The following is a 15,705-nucleotide window of genomic DNA, read 5'->3' on the forward strand; positions in this document are numbered from 1 at the left end:
AGAAGTTAAAGCAACTGACCCATGGTCTAAGAGGTGATGGATTTGGGATTGAAGCCCAAGGAGTCTGACCTCATAGCCCATTCTTTCACCTCCTATAGCAACTTTGGACCACGAAACCCTTAAACACACAGCCCAAGCATTTCTACACTTATAAGAACAGTTACCTTAGGACTGCTCAAAATAGAAGTTCCTTGTCCAATGTAGTTGAAAAATCAAAGGTCAGGTAAAAGTTCAGTGATTAGAAAAGACACTTATTCTTATGGATGGGTGTAGCAGACAGAAAAGCCACATGATGCGTTTTTGGAGTGGGGGGGGGAGCAGATTGCCTTCCTTATTGTTCTTTCATTAGGTGATTAAAAAGAAATTTGCAATAAATATGTCCAAGATATACTGGTAAGTAGAAAAAGAAAAAACCGGGAGAAATACAGACCAAACTATTAACAGGATATATATAAAATACACATAGTTTATTTTTCTACAAATTTAAATTGCTTATAATAGCATACTGTTCTTTTGTAAGCAGGACAAAACAATTTAATGAAACATGAACCCAATAATGAACAGAAGAGAAGGGGTAACAGCTTCCTTTCCCCTCCATTCTGTCCTCCTAAATTAATAACTTCCACTTGTAGCTCCCTGGACACCCTATGCTGTTTTAAGCTTCTGCCCATTCTCGTTCCCTGGCCTTGAATACAACTGTTCATTACTCAACTTTGTCAGGAGAATTCCTATTCATCCTACAAAACCCTATTCATAGGTATTCCAACCTGACAGAGCCCCTCTGTGATAGAGCCTTTTTCTCATCCCTGAAGAGAATTAATCTCTCTTCTGGGATATTTAATAAGGACTTAGATTTATGGAGTTCCTGGGGCACCTGGCTGGCTCAGTTGGTAGAGCAGGAAACTCTTGATCTCAGGGTCGTGAGTTCAAGCACCATGCTGGGCATAGAGATTACTTTAAAAAAAGAGGAAAAAAAAAAAGATTTATGGAGTTCTTACAACGTGCCAAGCATTACGCAATATAAAATACTTGCCGATAATAAATTAATTAAAATAAAACAGAACCGTTTGCCAATCTCACCTAAGATCTGCAGTAATCCTAACATGATAAATGAGAACTGAGCAGAACAGAAATTCATTCTTCCATATGCTATTCCTTTTAAAAACTAGAGACTTTTCAAACAGCTGACCACTAACGTCCCATCTGACCATCCTGAAGTGTGCCCTAGCAAGCCAAGGTTCGTACTGACAGATATGTAACCATGAGATTCGTTCTTTTCATCATTCGTTCTTTTCATCATACCAACAAAGACTGAAACAACCCAGCAATGTCATAAAATGTGAATGGTCATTTGCAGCCAATTAAAAACCCTAAAAGACACTTCTGCACTGAAGAACATGAATCTGGTAAGTCAGAACACCTCTCTTTGGGAGCTGGCCCAATTTATAAGGTCAGGCCCAACGACAGCTCCCCCAGGGCAGAAGCCATGTGCGCTGATATACTTTGTACAAATTAACCAATGCCAGGCATGTGCTTGACACATAGTAGGCACTCCACAATTAAACACCAATAGTTGGCCTCAAAAATCTTTAAAAGGACAAAAACAACTTCCATGGTCTGGCATTCAAGGCCTCTGGTGAGTAGATACTCCTCCCCTACTTACCTTACTCATCTATCAGGATTTTGTTGGTGTTGTATCACCATACCTCCTCACCCTAAATTCTTTATCCCTATCAAATTCCAACCATTATTTGGGACCCAGATCAAATCTCTCCTTTGGCAAGAAGACTTCCCAGACCACTCCAGGCCTCATAATCTTTCCTTCCTCTGAAGACCTGTAGTGCTTAGTGCAGCACTGTCTAATAGAACTTTCCAAGATAATGGAAATATTCTCTAGTTGTGCCATATATATATATGTATATACACACACACACACACATATACACACATTTTTTTAAATATATAATAGCTACCTTGTTGGACAGTACAGGCTCAATGTCTCACCAGCTCTTTGAGGACATGCTGCACTGTCTGCATAAAGCATTTATCACATCCCCTCAGTGGACTGCAAGTTCTGTGAACAAAGCCTCTGATTCTTCATAGCAACTTTGCATTGCAAAAAGTAAATATCTGGTGAATCTGTACACCACCTCTGAGGAAACTATAAGGTAAAAAGGTGCTATAGACTCAGCATCTGGAATGCACTACGTCTGCCCCATCTCATATCTGAAAGTCAAGCATAGGCGGGGAGGGGGAGAAAGCAACTTTCTGGAGACACAAATGATCACTGATCAAGCCATAAGGCACTCTGGATCAAATGGCATTTTAGGTCACCACTATCCTTTACCCTACAAACTTGCCTAAATAAGTATCTCTTTCCATTAGCAAATAGCTAAATTCTGATGATAATTATGCTAACTAAAAAGTTACTTCCCAAGTCAGACTCAGATGCAGCAGACGGAAAAATAACCTAAACAAAACCTACTTGTACTTCTTTTTCCACCTGTTTGTTGGCTATCTCCCTTGGAGTCTTCTAGCCTGTCAGTGGTATTTCCCTGTCCAGATATATGTTAGCATTTCAGTGACACTTTTCCCAGCAGGGCCTACAATCGCTATAAATTAAGACCTAATACTTTCTCTTTTATGGTTGACTAATATTCCATTGTGTACAACTGTAACACATCTTGTCAGTTCATCTGTCAATGGACACTTGGGCTGCTTCCCATATCCTGGCTATTATAAATAGTGCTGCAATAAACATAGGGGTGCAATAAAACAAAAAAGACCTAATACTTAACATAGATAATCAAAATAATACAAAATATACTTAAGGACAAGTTCTACCACTATGGCACTCTGCTGCCTTGGGCACGCACCTTGTTCCTTTAGCCTCAGTTTCCTTATCTATAAAATGAGATTAATGTCATGTGAACAACCTACCCCTTGTATGGCAAGTCATAGCTGTGGATAGTTCTAAATACTCTCCCCAAAAGTACTATATACAGAAATAGAAGATTCATGAATTTGCTGGTGGTTCCCTGTGCCGGATATGCTAACAAATATAGTGACTTTAAGATCAACCCTCCAATATCTACAACATTTTTTTTTTTTTTTTTTTTTTTTTTTGTATTCCAGACTTCTTTCTCCCATCCCACTATGCAAATGTCTGAGCAAAAATTCTGCTAGTATTCCAGTCTGGCACATGTAACAAGGAAATAAATGTGTTGACTCAGGGAACACAGACATATTTAATATAAAATAAAACAGAAACTTGGCTGAATCAAGTCATAACACAGTCTAAATCCACATATAAAAGACTGAGATGATTTATAGTTCTGATTTATTTAAACCAATGGTTTACCAGCACAGCCAAGCCAAAAAGTTACAACCCATACCCAGAACATAGCCTGCAGATGCACACATGATAAAAACCAGCAGGTATACATTATGCACATTTTTAATTTAAAAAAAAAGTGTGTCAATACCATACACCCACTTGATATAACACAGATGTACGCTAAACATGGAAAAAGCAACTTGGATGACGGTTTGAATTTTGCTAACTTAAGCCCAACCACACCTCCCAATCACAGGTAAAGTTTGCACACATGGCTTTGCCAAATCCAGCCTGTCTTTGTTTCCCTCTGCGTTTACCCAAGATCTTGGCTCTAAGACAGAAAACTCCCACTCTCGATTGGTTCATTCTGTCCTATGCAATTAAGCAACACCACAATCCAGTAAACGCAAGGGCTCAATTATTTATCTTCTGGCCAAGTTTACCAGGTGTTTATAAAAGAACAATGTCAAGAAGGAAAGAGGTTTATTTCTTTCTAGAACTGGCTTGATAGGGACTTTGTTTTTAGAAGGGGAGGAGGGAAGCAGGGTTTAACCTAGAAAAAAAGACGGGAGGGAATTTAAAAAGAGTACAAGACTGTCAATTTCCCTACAGGAAACTTGATTCTTATGCAATAATCTTACCCACAGCCAGCGGGGCCGTGGGGGGAAGACACCTATTTGTACCTCTAGAGGGGTACAGCTGGTTCCCAGAGGAGAGGGAACAGGGCAAGGCCGAGGAATTGGCTCAGCTGGGAGCCACCGGGCGCGCTGGGGAGCGGGGAGAAAGCTCTTTCCAACAGCCCCCCCCCCGCCCCCGCCCGTGATCTCTGCAGGCGTGACAGTTGCTCCTGTGGCCGGAACGTCCCCAGAGCCCCGGGGAGCAGGAAGTCGGGGGGCTGTCCCTCACTTCTGCCACCCCCACCCTAGAGTGCCCTCGCCCCACTGTTCTCCCCTCGAGCCCATTCTCTCTTCCTCAGCGTCAGCCCTTTCTCCAAAGAACGAAACTTCCTCCCAGCGCCCCCTGTCCTTTCAGAGGCCCGCTCCTGTCATCCCGGGAGTTGTCCCTTCTGAGCGACCCTCGAATCTCCACGTATTTCCCCCCGCCCCACTGAAGTTCGCATCCACAACTCCCCCAAACACTGCAGAGGCTCCCGGCCCCTCCGGCGCCCTCCGGGATCCCCAGACCTGGGGGCCGTCGGGGGGGCGGCCCCACCCTTCACCCCCTTCACCTGTTTCTCGGGCTCAGGCCCGATAGGCCGGGGCTGCGCTTGCGCCGGAATGTGGGTCGCGAGGCTCACTCAGGCCGCCGGGCCTCTCCTAGCAGACGTGGAGAGACAGCGCCGAGCAGGGGTGCTCGTCAAGGATCCGGTTCGGGCTTGCTCGCTCCGCGGCGACGTCGGAACCCCAAACTCCCCCTCCCCGTCTACGCCGCCGCAGCTCCGGAAACCGCTGAATTACAGCCTCTCCAACCAATCCCCGCCTAGCCCCAGCCTGGCACAGACACGCCGCTTCTGCATAATTCATGAGACGGCCAGTTTTCCCGGCCACCCAGAGGCACTGGTGCAAGTACAGTACACCCGAAGCCCCACCCGCTAACCAATGAAAAGAGCCTCTGGGGGGAAGGGCGGAGCCAAGAGTAGACTGGGAACGCCCCAGTGCTGGCTGTTCCGAGCGCTTAGTGCTCCTCCCTCCGCTACAGCGGAGAGGGAGCAGCGGCCTTGGGCACAGAAACCGGGGGGAGGGAGGGAAAATGACCGGAATGTCCTGCTGAAAACTCAGCTGAGTTCCTGGCAATGCGTGACGTCAGGACACTTTAAATGCCCCTGATGCGGCTCTCTTCTGCCCGCTCTCCCTTTTCCCAGCTCTTACCTCCACGTGGGGGCGAGGTTGCGAGCCACTTACCACGTGGGAATCAACCAGTTAGACAATCCCCAGGTATCGCCAGATCCTCAGGGGGCCCAACGCCTGAACTGGGTTTCTGGGGACAGCAAAAAGAACATGGGTGACTCCCGCCTGCTTTGAACTTCAGTTTCTGCGTGAGTCGGGACACACACACCCGGAAACATGACGTGGAAATAGAGTAATTACTAGAGTGCGTGGGGAGAGGGTAGTGGATTTAACCCTGTCCTCCGTTCCGCCGCTTCAAGCATCAAACGCCAACGGCTCGCACATTGGCGGGTTCACAAGAAGGCAGACGACAGTGCATAAGAGGATTGACACATGTACACATTGTTTTTATGGGTCTGAGCTGAAATACTTGAAATTGCCTGTCTTTTTCTTTTTCGTCCCGTCTATTTCAAATCCAAGTTTTACTGCATCGAAGCCAGTAGTTTATAGGAAATACAGACATTTTATCTTACAAAATAGGGGATGTACTTTGCATAATGGAATGGTGTGTGTGTGTGTGTGTGTGTGTGTGTGTGTGTGTGTGTACCCATGCGCACGTGCTGTCACTATCAGGGTTTTTTCCTTAAATTTTTTTTTTTTAGTGTTCATTTATTTTTGAGAGAGAGAGCGCGAGCAAGGAAGGGGCAGAGAGAGAAGGAGACAGAATCTGAAGCAGGCTCCAGGCTCTGAGCTGTCAGCACAGAGCCCGATGCGGGGCTTGAACTCACCAGCTGTGAGATCATGACATGAGCTGAAGGAGGATGCTTAACTGACTGAGCCACCCAGACTCCCCTATCAGGATTTTTTTTAAATCACAGCTATTAATATTCGTACTTATTGTGTTTAATACAAAAAGGTATAAAGATGAAAGATGGTTATGGCACCATCCAGATAAGATAACCCCCGATAAGTTTTTTTCAGTGAAACTTTTCATTTCGTGTTTTTTTTTAAAAATTTTTTCAACGTTTATTTATTTTTGGGACAGAGAGAGACAGAGCATGAACGGGGGAGGGGCAGAGAGAGAGGGAGACACAGAATCAGAAACAGGCTCCAGGCTCTGAGCCATCAGCCCAGAGCCCGATGCGGGGCTCGAACTCACGGACCGCGAGATCGTGACCTGGCTGAAGTCGGACGCTTAACCGACTGTGCCACCCAGGCGCCCCTCATTTCGTGTTTTAATGAAACATGTTCATGGTTCAAAAAATCATACAGTTCAGGAAATTCAAAAATTAAAAATGAACATCTGTTGCCTTCTGCTACCAGTTCTTCACCCCAAGAATGGTTATTCTTAATTTCTGATGAGAAAATCAATGACTCTTAACCTTTGGGGAGGGAGGGAGCATTACAGATCCTTCTGAGAGTCTGCTGGAGACTATGGATTCTAGCCCCCAAAGTACACAGCATGACTTTTACGCACAAATTCTGATGGCTGCCCAGATACCTGAAGCCCAGCCAAAGACTCCTGATTTGGATCTTAGGACCACCTTAAATAATCCAAGTGAGAGGTGAGAACATCTACAAGCACAAGTGGGAAAGTTGCTGATGGTGGAATTGAGTTACCCATTGCCCTCCTGTAGACCCAGCCCAGTATGGAAATTACTGAATTTATCTGATGTGCATGTTTGTGTGTGTTATCAATCACTGTGTTTATTTCACCACAGAACAGATACCCTTATCTTCCATCTCACCTAAACTCTGCTTTAGCTGTACTAAAGCATGCAACTACCATGCAGTTGACTGATGGGTCTGATATTTGTTGCATTATTTACTGCATACAAAGCACCTACGGACTCATTACTTCTCTTCTTTTTCACAATAATTATGTGTAGCAAATAGAAGAAGCCATATTATTTACCAATAGGAAACTGAGGACAAAATAGTGTGATGTTCTCAAGGTCACAGAGATACTCAGAGGTATACCAGGTGGGTTTGGAGCCAGGTTTTTGGACTCCCCATCCCATAGCTTTGTTCCACCCACTCAAACCCTGGCCTCTTCCCCTGACTCCTCGGCAGATGGCCATTGTTTCCCTCACTGCCCTCCCCCACATGCACACATAAAATCTACCCCTAAGCCTATCTGTTCCACCTATAAAACCTCTCTCCAGCCCAGCCACTGGCTTTTCTCCACCCTCTACGGAATCCCCCCAGCTTACAGATGGCAGTTTCTCCCACGTAAGCCAATGCTTTGACCTGAACTTTCTTTTCCAGCCTCCTTCCCTCCATAACAACACCTTAAACTCCCACACTGAATTTATCACCTTCCTCCAAACACGTCAACACCTTCTGTTACCTCACGCTTTTGTAGATCTGCTTCCCTCCTCCTGGAATATCTTCTCTTTCCTCATTCACAACCGGGAAACTCTTCAAAGTGCAGTTCCAACATTACCTCTTCACGGCTTTCCGAGATTCTTCCTGGCAAAGTTAATCTCTTCTTCTGGACTCCTTTAACAGGTTGTATGCCCCATTTAGTACAGCATTCTTCACCTTGTACTTCATTAGCCTACTTCCTGATACACAAAATTAATAATTAACATGTATTAAGTAATTACCATGTTCCAAGAATTATGCTACGCTTTTTATGTAGATTATTGTATTTGATCCTCACCAGAACCCCAGTGAGGCAGGTACTTTTGTAATTCTCGTTTTCAACTGAGAAAACTATGGCTGAGAAAGTGAAAGACTGGTCCAAAGTCCCACAGCTAGCAACTATGGACGAGCTCAGAATGAGAACCAGGTCTGGCTGACTCCAAAGCCTGGACTCTGCCTACATGCTTAAAACATATCCCAGGGGTGCCTGGCTGGCTCAGTCCGTGAGTGTGCAACGCTTGATCTCGAGGTCATGGGTTCAAACCCCATGTTGGGTGTAGATATTTCTTAAAAACAAAAACAAAAACAAAACAAACATATCCCCCCTGAGCTGTAGGTTCCTAGAAGCTTGAACCCCCTTCGAGCTCATTTTCATAATTCCAGCAGCTAGCATCTGGCCCAGTTCTGGGCTAGAACTCACCGAAGCATGAATTAAATATTAATAAACATATTTTGAATAATCATATCAGTAATAGCTAGCCACGGAGTATTTACTATGAACTAGCCACTGCTCTGAACATGTACTATGTAACCCATCTATTAACTCAATCCTTATAATGACCCCATGAGGAGGATAGTGTGATTTTACAGATTAAGAAGATGAGGCTTACCCAAGGTGAAGTGACTTACCCCAAAACATCAAGCTGGTAAATGGCAGAGACAGGATTGAAATCTACGTGAGTCTGATTCAAGAACGTGAATAGCTGCTCTTTCTTGACTATATCCCCAGGTTTAACCCTCCTCCTGGATCCCCAAGGAAGAGTTTAAAGGAGAGGAAAAGTGAGGCTCCCACCCTCCACCCAACAAATAAATAAAGGCAGAATCCCAGCCCCAGCTCGTTCAAGCATATGGTGGTTTATAAACATGTCTGCAAATTCCTTGATACTTCTCCCATTTAAAGGAAGAGTCTGCTTCCACTCCCTCAGTAACTTACTTCTAATAAATAGAACACAGTGGAAATGATGCTGCGTGACTTCTGAGTGTAGGCCATAAAACACGATATAGCTTTCACCTGACTCTTTCCCTGGGACACTCGCCCTTGGAAGTGTTGTGAGGAAGCCCAGGCTACGCGTAGAGGCCACATGAAGGTGTTCTGGCCAACAGTCTAGCTAAGGCCCAGCCGACAGCAGGCATCAGCCATGAATGGAAGCAGCCTCCAGATGATTCCAGCCCCCCATCTTTCAAGCCACCCCAACAGAGGCCAAGTGAAGCAGAGGTGAGTCATCTTTACTGAACCTTACACAGATTATAAATTCATAAGCAAAATAAATGTTGTCGTTGTTTTAAGCCAGTAAGTTTTTGGGTGGTTTGTTACATAGCGATGGGTAGGGAGGATAAGTTTCCATTGATCTCTTCAGAGAGACTCAGGAACTATAAGCTAGATCAGGAACTGAGACTGATCAGACTTTGTAAAGTTCTAGAAACTTTATTTACTCCCTCTTCCCTGGAGGAATTAGCAGTTGAACTCTAAATCAAGAAGAAGGCATGGCAAAGAAGAGATTTAGACAAGAATCTCGGGGGTGGTAAATGGGTGGCGAGTCACTGCAGTGACCAAAGGAGGCATGGGGCAATCTGTGTATGTGATAGGACCCCCGTGGGGCTCGGCAACAGAAGCGCTCACCAGGACTGCCCAACTCCCCCTCACTCAAATAAGAGAAAAGAGCATCTCTTTTTCCTCCTGTCTGAAGAACAGTCCTCCCTCCTCAATATTTTCAAGGCTAAGCTCTTTCCCTGTGCTGCTTAAAACATCATTCATGTCATTCTGTCCCTTCAGTGGCTTCCCATAGGGTTTAGGATAAAGGAGTTCTGCTTTTTCTCATTCCTGTCAAGGCCCTGCCTATCCCACCAACCTGCCTCCTGCCCACTAAATTCCAGCTAGTCCATTTCCCACCTCAGGGCCTTTGCACATCCCATTCTTGTTCCTTCTCCAGCTTTGGCACAACTAGTTCCTCCTCACCCTACTGGTCTCACTTGCTTAGAGAAGCCTTGTCTAACTACTCCCACCTACAGTTGCTCCCAGAGTGTCAATCACTATGTGCTATTTCCTGTGGAACTCTTATCATACTCGTCATTTTATTTACCCGTATACAGTCTCTTATCTGTCAGTTCCAGGAAAACAGATCTTACCTGTTTGCTGCTCCCTTGCCTCCTCAGTGCTGGGCATATACTAGGTGCTCAATAAAGACTTACTGGGGCGCCTGGGTGGCGCAGTCGGTTAAGCATCCGACTTCAGCCAGGTCACGATCTCGCCGTCCGGGAGTTCGAGCCCCGCGTCAGGCTCTGGGCTGATGGCTCAGAGCCTGGAGCCTGTTTCCGATTCTGTGTCTCCCTCTCTCTCTGCCCCTCCCCCGTTCATGCTCTGTCTCTCTCTGTCCCAAAAATAAATAAACGTTGGAAAAAAAAAAAAAGATTAAAAAAAAAAAAGACTTACTGAACAAATAGAAGTGCTCTTGGTCCCACTCTTCCCCTCTCTGAGTTTTATTAATTCCCCTCTGCCTCCTGACCTTCTCCACTTATTCTTCACTTCTGTCTCTGAAGATATTCCTTCTTTCCTATCTCGACCCTCAAGTTATCCCTCTTTCCCATCATGTTCCCCATGTCCCCACCCCCGCTTGTGCTACCAAAGTGGCTTCTGCCCTCTTTCTCCATAGGACTGTGCTCTTGAGGGCCACCAAGAATCTCCTCTTAATCAAAGCTAATGTCTTCTTTTTGTCATTTTATTTAACTTTGCTACAGAATGTGGTACTATCAACCGTTTCCCCTCCTCTCTCCTCGACATATTTTCCTCCCTTGACCATTGCAGCAGTCCATAGAAGCCATTGCATTAACTAGAAAGCTAATGGAGCTAAAGTGAGACACACTGGGTTTGAATCCTGGCTTTGACACGGAATAAACTGTGGAGCCCTGGGCACGTTCCTTACCCTCTCCGAGCCTCAGCACCCACATCTTCAAATAGAGAACATGATTCTGACCTTGGTTAGTTTGCGTTAAGATGTTTGTTTTTTGTTTGTTTGTTTTTTTTAACGTTTATTTATTTTTGGGACAGAGAGAGACAGAGCATGAACGGGGGAGGGACAGAGAGAGAGGGAGACACAGAATCGGAAACAGGCTCCAGGCTCTGAGCCATCAGCCCAGAGCCCGACGCGGGGCTCGAACCCACGGACTGCGAGATCGTGACCTGGCTGAAGTCGGACGCTTAACCGACTGCGCCACCCAGGCGCCCCACGTTAAGATGTTTTTGATGGGGCTCCTGGCTCGCTCAGTTGGTGGAGCATGTGACTCTTGATCTTGGGGTTGTGGGTTTGAGCCCCACATTGGGTGTAGAGATTACTTCAGAAAAAATAAAATTTTTTTTTTAATTTTTTTTTTCAACATTTATTTATTTTTGGGACAGAGAGAGACAGAGCATGAACGGGGGAGGGGCAGAGAGAGAGGGAGACACAGAATTGGAAACAGGCTCCAGGCTCTGAGCTGTCAGCACAGAGCCCGACGTGGGGCTCGAACTCACGGACCGCGAGATCATGACCTGAGCTGAAGTCGGCCGCTTAACCGACCAAGCCACCCAGGCGCCCCTAAAATATTTTTAAATAAAAGAATAAAATGTTTTTGATTGGAAGATACTCTCAAGTTAATTGTGAAGCATGGCAGGTAGAAGCCAGATCCTGGCAGGGTCCACTGCTCGGGCACCCCACCTATGCAGCAATGTGCCCCTGGGCTGGCTATTTAACCTCTCTGAGACTCATTAGAGAAGTTGATGAGTATCCTCATCAATGAAATAGGAACTATGAGAGCATCTCCCTCATAGGTTGTTATGACGATTAGATGAAGTAACAAGCAAAGCATTCAATAAAGCATCCGGCTCATTGCACCCCTTCAATTTATGTTAGCTATTATTATCTTACGCAAAATAAAAAAAATCAAAAAATTGGAGAGACTTATCAGAAAGAAACTGAGATGGCTTCCAAATTTCAATAAAGAGTTGAACAGCCACACCTTGGGAAGAGCAATTTCAGGAACCTCACCAGAGAGGGTTTTTGTAGAACATCTCACTAAAGCTCTACCTTTCCTTTATTATGACCTGAGGCTGCTGCTGAAAATGTTCAGTCTCTGTGGCTGTTGGTTCAAAATTCTAAATTGATGGCATAGAGGATTTCATTGGCCCAGAAAGGACCAGATATCCATCTTGACAAGGCAGCTGTGAACAGGGGCAGGGGTCCTGGTCACCCAGCAGAGACACAGCCCTGGAGAAAAAGGCAGGGACTTTTCTGAGTAGAGGAACATCCAATACCCATCAGAATTACCTGAGATAATGTTTATGGAAGTGCCTTACCCATAAAGATGTCCTTTTCCCTCTCTGACCATCCATGGTCGACTTTGCTGCCCCCACCCCACCATCCCCACGACTTCCTAAGGTTGGGCACTTCTGCCTTTAACTTTTTTTAAAATTTATTTATTTATTGTAAGAGAGAGAGAGAGAGAAAGCGTGGGAGGAGCAGAGAGAGAGGGAGAGAATCCCAAGCAGTCACCATGCTGTTAGTGCGGAGCCCTACACGGGGCTTGAACCCATGAACCGTGAGGTCATGACCTGAGACGAAATCAAGAGCTGGACGCTTAACCACCTGAGCCACCCAGCACTCCTGCTTTTAATTCTAAATTCCATCCTTTTCTCCCTCTGACCCCCCTCCCTTGGCAAACTCATCTATTCCTAGCACCTCAAAGGAACACCTCTCTTCTGACAACTCTTTTGTGCTGAGTCTTATTAGGTGCAGATAAATTACTTGATCTCCTGGGTCTGCAGAAACTTCCTCTGTAAAATGATTCTTACTGTTGCCTCATCTATAAAACAAAACCTCTTTCAGTTCCAACATTCCACAATTCTATTAACTGTTCTTTGGTTATGCCTTCTGCTTTCCTGCCCTCTTTGCCTTTCTGCACACTCTTCCCTTTGCCTGGAGAACTTTCCCTGTCCCACATCACTGCTTTCACTTAATTACCACTTTCTGAGTACCTACAATGTTAATGGCTATCTCTTGGGTCCTGCCTGGCTCTCAACAAGTCCTCCTTTCCTGGGGCTTGCTCCTCTCCCCACTTGCAATCATCTACTGAAATGGGTCCTTTCAGCCACGTCTGTATTACATGATCCTTTCCTCCTGGCCATAGATTATTAAATCCAGGATGAACACGGATGTTAATTGCCTTAATCAGATTTTCTTTGCCAGGAATCTGGAATTTGAAACTGAGAGGCATAGAACCTGGGAGCCCTTAGAGCGGAGTTCCATTAATGTCAGCATGTTAGAGAAGGCTATCCATCAACTCCCTCTCAGAAGTCCCTGGAGATGCCCTGATGCCTATTCTTCCTAACTTAGCCATTCAGTGATCCCTTGGAGTCCACAGGGTATCTTGGCAGCCTTCCAACTTAAGCTCCTTTTTCCCATTTGGCCAATGTCTTTTTTTCCTTATATTTTCAACCAAAGAACCATTAACCACTGTGATTGTATTTGAGACACTGTTAGGCTCTGGTGACACAAAAATCATCTAAAATACTGTCTCAGCTCTCTAGCAACATCTATTGAAATCCTACCCATTTTTAGGATAGCAGCTTAGAAGCCACCTTCCTACTTTAATTGTCCCCATATTCCCCAAGCAGGATTAATCCCTTGCCAGTGTCTTGCCATTGCATTTTGCTTTACCTCTCTTACAGTCATCTCTTTGAGCTCTTTTGTACATCTGCCTTTCCCACTAATTGCAAACCCTTTAAAATCAAGAGCTAGATGTGTTGTTTTTTTTAGTTCTTGGCTTCTAGCACAGTATCACAAACAGATCACTGGGAAAGAACATCTGTTGTTTTGTCGGCCTATCATCCTCTCCCCTGTCTGTTGATAACAGCAACCCAATTTTCATTTGGGAAATCAGCCTTTCTCACTCTCTATTCCACGGCTCTAGAAGTGATACATACCCTAGATTTGGTCAGAGGCACAGTGGTTTGGATCTATGACCTAACAGGGCCAATGGACATCATATCTGTGATTCTGGCCAGAAGGATTTGGAAAGAAACCCTCTTAACTAGGGTTGTTTAGCTGTTAAGCCACAAGCGTGAAGTTATTGATGACCATCTTTACCAGCACATGGGGAAAATCTGATTATTAATAAAACAAACACAGTGGAGGGGCACCTGGGTGGTTCAATCAGTTAAACGTCTGACTGCTGGTTTCAAGTCAGGCCGTGATCTCACCGTTTGTGAGTTTGAGCCCCATATTGGACTCTGTGCTGACAGTGCAGAGCCTGCTTGGGATTCTGTCTCCCTCTTTCTCTGCCCACTCTGCTTGCTCTCTATCTTTCTATCTCTCGAAATAAATAAAAATAAACTTAAAAAACAAAACAAAACAAAACAGGGCACCTGGGTGGCTCGGTTGTTAAGTATCTGACTTTGGCTCAGGTCATCATCTCATGATTCATGAGTTCGAGTCCCACATCAGGTGAGCTTCAGCCCTACCTCGGGTAAGCTCTGCTTCCCTCTCTCTCTCCCTCTCTCTCAGTCTGTGCCCCGAATTGGGCTCCATGCTGACACCTCAGAGCCTGGAATCTGCTTTGGATTCTATCTCCCTCTCTGCCCCTCCCTGGTTTGCACTCTGTCTCTCTCAAAAATAAATGTTAAAAAATGTATATATGTATTTTTATATATACAAATATATACATTTATACATATATATATTTATATTTCTTGGAGTGCCTGGGTGGCTCAGTTTTTTGAGCATCCGACTCTTGGTTTTGGTTTAGGTCATGATCCCAGGCTCATGGGATCGAGCCCAGCATCAGTCTCTGTGCTGAACATGAAGCCTGCTTAAGATTCTCTCTCTCTCTTTCTCTCTCTCTCCCCCGCCCCTCTCCCCTGCTCTTTCTCTCTCTGTCTCTAAAATAAAGGGAAAAATATATATTCCTCTATCTTTACTTATTCTATCTCTGTCTGGCAGTAGTGTGGAGAATGGATTGGAAAAATAATCTATTTTTAAATTATTATTTGAGAGAGAGAGAGAGTGCATGCATAAGCAAGGAAGAGGGGCAGAGGGAGAGAGATTCTTAAGCAGGCTCCACACTCAGAGTGGAGCATGATGTGGGCTCAATCCCACCACCCTGGGATAATGACCTGAGCCAAAAACCAAGAGTCAGAAGATCAACTCACTGAGCCACCCAGGCGCCCTGGAAAGAGAATCTAAAGTCATTTCAAATACTCTGGGTGGGAGCAGATGAAGGTCTGGACCAGTCTAAGACTGACTACAGCTGTTTCCTTCTGACCCCAATGAAAAGTTACCTCTTTGGAATAGGACTTTGAAGGTACCATTTAGAGACCTGATAACTCAATCTGAGACTGTACGGGAACTTCCTTTGATCCTGGGTCACATTTGATGGGCTCCTTCGAGAGACAAAACCCTAGTTTATTGTCTGCTTCTAACCCATGGAAATACTGCTAATGATGGGTGGGCAAGTTCATGACTGGTTGGGGGAAAAAGGGCTTTGTAGCTGTGGGACCTTGGAATTCCATAAAATCCGATTGGTAGGCAGTTGACTCTCTCATCAGTGCCTGAAACCAGCCCTCCTCCTCCCCTCAGCAGCAAGGGAAGAGGAAAAGGAGTAAATTCTGATTCAAGGAAGTTTCGGCCCCACACTGTTACGTAAAGAAGGAATGCCATGGAGCAGGAGCCAGCAGAAATGTGGCTGTTCAGAGAATTAGGACTGCTCTTAACAAAGTGGTGCCCGGAAAAACACTGGGTAGGGAAGTTACAGCCGAGTCATTCTGCTGCTGGTGGACCAGTGAGGGGCATGGCTTCTAGAAGGAAAGGGGTTTGTGTGTGTCAGGTGCTTTACTGTAGGTGGGAGAAGTAAATGATGGCCCCACTA

At 45.2% G+C, this 15,705-nt stretch overlaps 1 protein-coding gene across 5 annotated transcripts in view; it reads right to left on the minus strand.

Annotated features, from left to right (window-relative positions):
• STAT3 (signal transducer and activator of transcription 3) overlaps positions 1-4,882 on the minus strand; it is a 68,799-nt gene extending 63,917 nt beyond the window's left edge. The window contains exon 1 of one of the 5 annotated variants that reach the window (XM_045488921.1): positions 4,566-4,882. The gene's annotated coding sequence lies outside the window, so the exon portion shown is untranslated. The remainder of the gene's footprint in view (positions 1-4,565) is intronic. The other 4 variants (XM_045488923.1, XM_045488925.1, XM_045488924.1 and 1 more) reach the window with 4 other exon arrangements.
• Positions 4,883-15,705: the final 10,823 nt, after the last annotated feature.

The sequence above is a fragment of the Leopardus geoffroyi genome, chromosome E1, assembly GCF_018350155.1.
Source record: "Leopardus geoffroyi isolate Oge1 chromosome E1, O.geoffroyi_Oge1_pat1.0, whole genome shotgun sequence".
Classification (NCBI taxonomy): domain Eukaryota; kingdom Metazoa; phylum Chordata; class Mammalia; order Carnivora; family Felidae; genus Leopardus; species Leopardus geoffroyi.